Here is an 8,655-nt window from a genome sequence, read left to right as displayed (position 1 = left end):
CTTGCTTCACATTTATACCCTGACAGTGCCTTCCTGGGAGTGGACCCCCGTACGCAGGATGACTGTGAGAGGCATTGGTACAACGTACAACAAAATCAAAGCCTTGCATTGCCAAGTGCAAGAATGAGCAGCAACAGACTGGTAAATTTTTTTAGTTGTTATGTCTTTAAATGTAAAACTTATATTAGTTAGTTTTTTATGTGCTCACAGAATGCAGCTATACTGGCCACAATGCCTTTATTTCAGCTTAAAGTTAATAAGTTCATAGCAGTGAACTGCATATTTGATATAGAATTTTTTTTAATGTTCATCTGTCAATGACTATCAATCTATCTAAATACCTTGGTTGTCTTCCCCAGTGAAGGGTTTTAGCCAAGACAGGCACTTACTCACACTCACACTCATGTACACCACTCTCTCAGCTGCACAGCCCTGAGGGAGTAAAAGGCCCTCACTGTATGGGGATTAGCTGCACAGTTCAGGCAGGAACTTCCACCAAGGCCTCACAGCATACACTGGTTTACCCTGCCCCTTCATGACAATGACATTTTCCCCAGCACCTGAGTGCCCACACGTGTGGCACCACAGATACGCAGGCGCCTGCCTATATAACTATGGCATTAACTGTGGTAGATATACTGGTGTATGACATCATAGGCTGCTCGTCTCATGTATTTAAAGGGGTACCAGAGCCATTCAGCATTGACATGATGTGCTAGGGATAGGACAGCAGCAACAGTCAAGCAGCAGTGAAATATTGACTGGCCTGTATGTTTTTGGCAAAAACTTTTATATTCTTATTAAACCAATGTATTAATTACCCTTAAATTCATATTCTTTGTAGATACACACTTTATCAGTATTGCTAGAGACCATCCCAGCACATTGTTCATTACTTGTGGAAAAGATACCATTAGCTGCTCCGGCAACAGCCACTGCTTCAATATCTGCTGGCCCTATGACACCAGCCACTGCTTCATCATCTGCTGGCCCTATGACACCAGCCACTGTTTCATCATCTGCTGGCCCTATGACACCAGCCACTGCTTCATCATCTGCTGGCCCAATGACACCAGCCACTGCTTCATCATCTGCTGGCCCTATGACACCAGCCACTGTTTCATCATCTGCTGGCCCAATGACACCTGCCACTGCAAGGGATGACAATGAAGCTGCTCCACCAGTCACCACCTACTTCATCGGAGTTAAGAGATGCCTTTCATAGGGCAGCAGTATAATTTTTTGATGCTGGGGCTGAATATTACTGCCTCAAGGCTATGATTTTGTCACTTTTTTTTTTTATTACTGAGGAGGTTAGGGTGGAAGGGGTGAAAAATAATTTGTGCTGTTTTTCGACAGAAATGATTAGCAAATTCATTCAAAGCACAAAATTTACCGGAAAAAAAATTGTGTGCCATTGTGAGTGGGTTCACTTGAGATTGGGCTCCAATACGCCTCCGTGGTCTAGTGGTCAGCATGCCTGGCTTCTACGCGGGCCCGGGTTCGAATCCCGGCCTGGGCAGTCGGCGTGCAGCTCACCCAGCTGATCATCCTCCCTCTCGGGCTGGTCGATAAATGACTACCTGGGGAAACTGTGGTAGCCCGGATGTCACACTGGCCCTGTGTCCCGGGGTAATGGGCTCCCTCTCACCACAGGCTCAAGGCCCAATGTTACGGAGATGAGCACCGAGGCCACGCGCTGCTATAGCGTATGCCCCAACTTTACCTTTACCTTTATTGGCTCGACTGACAGACATGGCTTTGTATGTCGAAGGTCACTGGTTCAATCTCCACAGCCAGCACTCTCTAACTTGGATTTTTCCGAGTTCCCTAGAGCCTAAATTAATTTCTCGGTGTTAAATGAGATTTGCACCGGCACCCAGTCATGGGTGTTACAAGATGCGTTGTTACAATCAGGGGCGTCATTTGGCCTTCAAAAGTGGGAGGGACATTAGGGCAGACAGTTTTATATATATATATATATATATATATATATATATATATATATATATATATATATATATATATATATATATATATATATATATATATATATATATATATATATATATATATATATATATATATTTACCATCATTAGCTTATAACACCTTTAGGCACTGATCATATTTGCATTTTATGTAATCTGTGATGCAGGCAGGATATTCATTAGCACCTAATTAGACTCATGCTGCTCTCCAGTGCTCTCTGATGAATTCACAATCAAAGACGTAGTATACCTATATGGTAGCATTGAGTAATCTTAGGTCACTTGGTAAAGTGTTCACCTAAGTCCGACCCAAGCTGACAACATAAACCTAAGCGTGTTTGCAAGCTGAGTGTTTAAAATATTGGCATAATAATAAAAGATGCTGAAAACTGGATTCCACTACTTTATTGAATATATGAATAATTATATACTGAATTTGTAATGGAGCTAAGATAAAAAAAAGCTATGTTTTCAGCGGTCATACCATGATCTCATGAAAATAATTAGGTTGACATATATAATTAATTACTACGTATTTTGGTATGATGACCATTGCACGTTAATACCATAGCTTTGCGAGCATTGAGTAATCTTAGGTCACTTGGTAAAGTGTTCACATAAGTCCGACCCAAACTGACAACATAAACCTAAGCATCTTTGCAAGCTGAGTGCTTAGAATATTGGCATAATAATAAAAGATGCTGAAAACTAGAGTCCACTAATAGAGTAATTATATACTGAATTTGTAATGGAGCCAAGATAAAAAGCTATGTTTTTCAGTGGTCATACCATGATCTCATGAAAATAAATAGGTTGACATATATAATTAATTACTACGTATTTTGTTATGATGATTATTGCACATTAATACCATAGTTTTGAATCCAATGATGAATATCCTCAAGCAAGACACAAATAGCAACAGATTGGTCACCAATTCACTCAGTAAACACAATACTCCAGAAAAGTATACACTGAATTCACAATAAAGTTGTTTTTCCACTTGGAACTTTGTAAACAGAAACCAAGTAACCTCGTTTTACTTCACTCATAAGTCATGATGTTCGCGATGTGGTCACCTCGACCTTTCGTTCCTCCTCCCTCACACTGGCAGACGTCTCTAACAAGCTTTCTTACCACCATTATCTCAATATGAATAACCGGCAGCAATAATTATAAATCATATTCTAAATGACATTTTAATGCAATTTTAATGTCATCTTTTTCATTTGCATGTGTGTACCTTTCTGCTACAAATAAAAGTTTTTTTCCCATGTTTTGTTTTCCTTAACTCGAATATATCACATTTTAATCAATAACAAAGGCATCAAACACTAATTGTATGTTCAAGCTATGTTTATTATTTTTTTCTGTTGACATAAACTACATCGTTTTCCTTTGGTGCCATTATTTTCACATGGGTGCAGTCTATCACTCCCACAACACCGGCAAGTTGGTAGAATTCTGCTTGCTTTACACGGACCTCCACCATATCAAGGGGAGACTGGATAAACCTCCCGACTACCTACGGGTCACTGAGGGCGGCCAGAGTTTCCACAATCACCCTGCTTACACTACTCTGGCTTACCCCCTAACTCATCACTTGAACACTGCAGCATTTTTCCTGTAGCCAAGTACCTTTAAGTCAAAATCACTTTCAACCCCGGGGTGAGGGAATGCTCCCTTTGAACTGGATCTTGTAGCTCTATTCTCACCAAATCAGTCACATACTCCATTCCTGCACGGTCTAATATGTATGTCTTGACAAGTTCACCATCGTTATACAGTTCCAAAGCGCCCTATCAAACTCTAAATTGCGGAGGCGGGCTGGACGAGGAAGTCCGGGGGCCATGTTGATATGGGTCTGGGTCTGGGTTTCACTATTAACTTTACTATTAAGTGTTTAGAAGTCCTCGCCAGCACTCTCAAGTTAATACCAAAGTTAAGAGTAGGTATTAGGCTAATAGTTGTTGAGAATACACTTTGAGAGTGAAGTTAATACCAAAGTCGAAAGTTAATACCAAGTTTAGTATTAATAGTTGTCGAGGATACGGGCCCTGGCAGGTGTTGTTCGGGAAGCTTTGCCTCTGTAACGTCTTCCGCTGCGACCTTCAGTGTACCACGCCGAGGAAACCACGCCCCCTGTGTCCATTCCAGACCCATGCCGAGACTCAGACCAAGACTCCGCCCCTCACTGCACCCATTTTAGTAGCACCGACCCGCGTGACTTCAGCCCCTATTGTGTCCATTCGAGACCCATGCCCAGACCAAGACCAAGACCCCGCCCCTCGCTGCACCCATTTCAGTAGCACCCGCCGCAGGATGGAGGCGGCCGCCGGTGCCTTGCTCGTGTGTGCCAAAGCTGTGTGTTGACCCGTGATCGGCACGCCCGACGCTGCCCGCGTCCCCTGCTGACGGGGCGGGCGTGGGGCAGCAGGCGGCCCTCGGAGACCCGTGAGTGGTGAGGGAATGGCTGACAGTTGTGCTTGTTGTGAGACGGGCGGCCACGTGTGTGTGTGTGTGTGTGTGTGTTACCCTTCACCTGCCGTGCAAGGCCTGGCCTGGCAATACTTGTTCCTGAGTTTCTTTCAGTGTTACCAGCACCGCCTTACCCAGTACCTTAGTTACCTTGATTACTCTGTGTGTATTTATAATGTTGCTATTACGGTAGCCTGCCATAGCCTACTAAGGATTTCAGAGGCTGTGCGGCCTCGTTTTTTGGGAATAATATCGTAACGAACAATCGTATCGGTACGAGATTTTGCGACAGTGTATTTCACACACTGCCTTAATTTTGAAGGGTATCGCCAACCGCCACAAGTAGAGAATAAAGGCACTTGTCCCTATACCAAGAGGGTAAAGTCATCAGTGTCAGGCAAAGATACGAACACAACTACCAGAGGCTCCGCCCACCTTGTTCCTCTTCCCTCCATCTCCCGCCTCCCTTCTCCCTCAATCTCTCTCTCTCTCTCTCTCTCTCTCTCTCTCTCTCTCTCTCTGGAAGATACATACATACTCGAGAATGATTTTTTTTTTCAATTAAGGCATGCTTGATGTGATACTGGGACTTTAATTTTGAGCATAGTGATACACATCTGGGCCGTGGACGTAATGACATGTGAGAGTAGGGTGAGGTGGTAAATGATGACTACCATGATTGATGGTAGAACGATTGCTCGCTTGTATTTGTTTCTCTCTCGTTTGTTTTTTGTTGTTATACCTTCGCAATTCTTCCCGTTACCATACTTTCAGCTCTTCCCTGACAATAAAATTAATAGCACCACTATAATTTGGCGATAAGAGCACCATTACTTTTATCAGTAGGTACATGCTATACAATAGCCCTACGAAAACGTACACCATAAACCACCAAACCACTACGCTACCAATAGTTACGGAGGTAATTAGGCTATGTAAGTAACACGTTACCCTACTCTCAACTTTATTTAAAGGATGCCTATCAGTATTAGAAAGAGTATATAACGCCACTACAATTAATGCATGCCTTTCATTCATTATAGTTACGAAGCTACATGAGAGAGAGAGAGAGAGAGAGAGAGAGAGAGAGAGAGAGATATTGAGGGAGAAGGGAGGAGGCGGGAGATGGAGGGAAGAGGAACAAGGTGGGCGGAGCCTCTGGTAGTTGTGTTCGTATCTTTGCCTGACACTGATGACTTTACCCTCTTGGTATAGGGACAAGTGCCTTTATTCTCTACTTGTGGCGGTTGGCGATACCCTTCAAAATTAAGGCAGTGTGTGAAATACACTGTCGCAAAATCTCGTACCGATACGATTGTTCGTTACGATATTATTCCCAAAAAACGAGGCCGCACAGCCTCTGAAATCCTTAGTAGTCTAATCAAAGTCAAATTATAACAAGTCTGGTCACTTCCCGCAAAAATCTCGTCGGGCTCGCGCATGCCGTCACGTTGTCTTCAGAGGCGGGGGCCGTTGAGTGGGACAGTAGGGATGGGCAAGTACCGTTAATATGAGTACCGGTAGTACCGGTACCGAAACCTCAAGTACCGTTAGTACCGGTACCGGTACCCAAAGGAGTTTTTTTTTTCTTAATGAATTATGATGAAATTCCCAAACAAATTTCCTGTAAAGAAAACTCTCTCTCTCTTCCTTCAACTTAATATCAACTAGAGTAGAAATGCAACGTTTAGGAGCCTTCTGATTAATGTAAAATCACTTAGGTTTAAGGACAGACCACCTAGTCTGTACCATGGGGTCTGTGTGGTCTAATTTTCTATGTAAATCTATGTAAATCTCTCTCTCTCTCTCTCTCTCTCTCTCTCTCTCTCTCTCTCTCTCTCTCTCTCTCTCTGAATGAAGTGAATATTTATTTTTTCGAAAAAAAAATAGCATGTATAGTTATTATTAAAGCCCAGATCTTTAGGCACTAAAAAACTCCAAAAATAGGCAGGCAAAAAGGCAAAATAATAAGTCGAAATAGGCACAAAAAGGGCATTTATTCCCAAGGAAGTAATAACATTGAAACAAGAACTTTATCACATGTATGAATACAAATATATACAGTATGATATGCAAGTTAATCTGTCTGGTTATATGAAATAACAAGCATTTTCTTGATGGATTCTAATTTGAATCCTTGCCTTCTATCACTCAGAAGATGCTTGAAGAGCGAAAAGGATCTTTCCACATCCACTGACGTAACAGGGGCATATTTAAAGCATGCCACAGTATACGGATCCATTTCTCCAACATCTGCATCATTCTCTCCTTCTAGAACTCTTCTAATATTCTTCATAGTCTCCAGATCTTTGTTGGCAGCAACGACTTGTTCACATTTTTCACGGACAGATTTTCCTTTCTTACCCGAAACTGTACTTAAATCCTCGATGATAGACTCAAAACATTTCAAAGCATCAACCATGGCCATGTTTCTTTTCTCCAGTGCATTGATGGCCTCTGGTAGCTTTGCATAGTTTGATGCAATGAATGCAAGATCATTGCGTAGCACTTTATCCTGCAGCAGTTCCTTCACAATACGGACAGCAGACGAATCACTCTCATCTAATTTCTCTATGACCTCTTCAAACTTGTCCAAATAAGAAGTGTAGTACAGTACTGCCGAAATCCACGTCCCCCATCTGGTTAATATTGGCTGTGGTGGCAATGCAAGTTCAGGTGCAATTTCCTTGAATGTAACACACCTTGATGGAGCCTTAAGGAAAATCTTCTTGCCATTAGAAACGAATTTATCAACACTAGAGAACAATCCACGCACATGCTCTGCAACTCGGTGAAGTCCATGGGCTAAGCAAGTTAGGTGTATCATTTCTGGGAAAAGAACTCGAAGTGCCCTTGCTGATTTCTTCATGTAAGGTGCTGCATCTGTCAGGAAGAGTAGAACATTCTTGTGATGGATGCCTTCTGGCCAAAGCAATGTCAGGGCTGTTGTAAAAAGCTGAGCTATTGTGGAACTGTTGGTCTTCTCTAGTTCTTCTGAGGAAAGCAGGTAAATTTTCGACATCTGATCAACTTCCAGGGTGCCAATAACTACGTTTGCAACATATCTACCCATGACATCTGTCGTTTCATCTATTGAAATCCATATTTTCTTATCCTTCACTTCTTCCCTAATTCTCTGCACTGTCAAGTCATAAAGTGTGTCCACATAATTCTTTCTTAAAGTAGACTCACTTGGGATGGCTTGTTTGGTATATTTTTCCAAGAATAGCTTTAGAGACTTGTTCTCTAGCTTCCACAATGGAATACCGGCATCAACAAAAGCTTTACACAGCTCTAAGGAGAAGGTAGACTTGCGGCTGGTGGATGCAGAAAATGTACTCAACAGGCTCGTTTGCTGGTCTCCTGGTTTCGTCTTATTTGCAGCATTTTGATGTTTAGCAGTCTGAACATGTTGTGCAATGAAGTACTTCTTTTCGAAATTCACTGATTTTTCACAGACTTTGCAAAATAGCACTGATCCATCCGTGGAAAAAACATCACTTCCAAACTCCCGAACAAAATCATTCAGTGTGTTGTGATGCAAAGGAGTCGTCTGATCTATTTTCAATAAGGCTGGCTTGGTTGAAGTGAGGAAGTGGTCTAGTCTCGTGCTGGAAACTGGTTTGGTAGTGATGTGAAGGGAAGTTGTGCTCACGAAAACAATGTTGCCAAGCCAAGCCAGTGTTGCCAAGGTTGAAGTCCAATAATAAATGAATTATTCAAATGATTATCCGAAGCTTCAATAATAAATTAATAATTTATTATTGAAGTTTCGAATAATCATTCGAATCATTCAATTATTATTGAAGCTTCGACCTTGGCAACATTCACTGTGTCTTCCAAAATGTTTGTGTATAGTCCGTAGAGTTATGTTTTCTCAAGTTTATAGAAAATATAAGTAAAAAAGGCAAAATAGGCTAATATTTTCCTTAATAGGCAATATCACTCTCAATCACCCAAAAAAGGCAAAAAAGGCATTTATGGCATTTTGCCTAAACATCCGGTCTCTAGTTATTATGGATGTACTCGATCATAGTCTAATAACAATAAAAATATTTATTAGCAACCTAAAAAAAAATCGGACATGAAGAATTATCAATAAATCCAATAAATAAATCCGAGCAACTGGTACCGGTACCGAGCAATCTGGTACCGGTACCGTACCGTTTAGCTGGTAACGTTAGTAC

The 8,655-nt window shown here is 41.7% G+C and overlaps 1 long non-coding RNA gene across 1 annotated transcript; it reads right to left on the bottom strand.

The window, feature by feature from the left end:
- Positions 1–2,380: 2,380 nt before the first annotated feature.
- Positions 2,381–3,282, bottom strand: LOC126991786 (uncharacterized). Its single transcript, XR_007745845.1, has 2 exons — positions 3,131–3,282; positions 2,381–3,075 (listed from the first exon to the last, which is right to left on the bottom strand). It is a non-coding gene; the product is annotated as an uncharacterized LOC126991786 (long non-coding RNA).
- Positions 3,283–8,655: the final 5,373 nt, after the last annotated feature.

Source organism: Eriocheir sinensis, unplaced genomic scaffold (assembly GCF_024679095.1).
Source record: "Eriocheir sinensis breed Jianghai 21 unplaced genomic scaffold, ASM2467909v1 Scaffold34, whole genome shotgun sequence".
NCBI classification, from domain to species: Eukaryota; Metazoa; Arthropoda; class Malacostraca; order Decapoda; family Varunidae; genus Eriocheir; species Eriocheir sinensis.
Note: the sequence above shows the minus strand (reverse complement) of the source record. Positions and strands in the feature narration are given on the sequence as shown.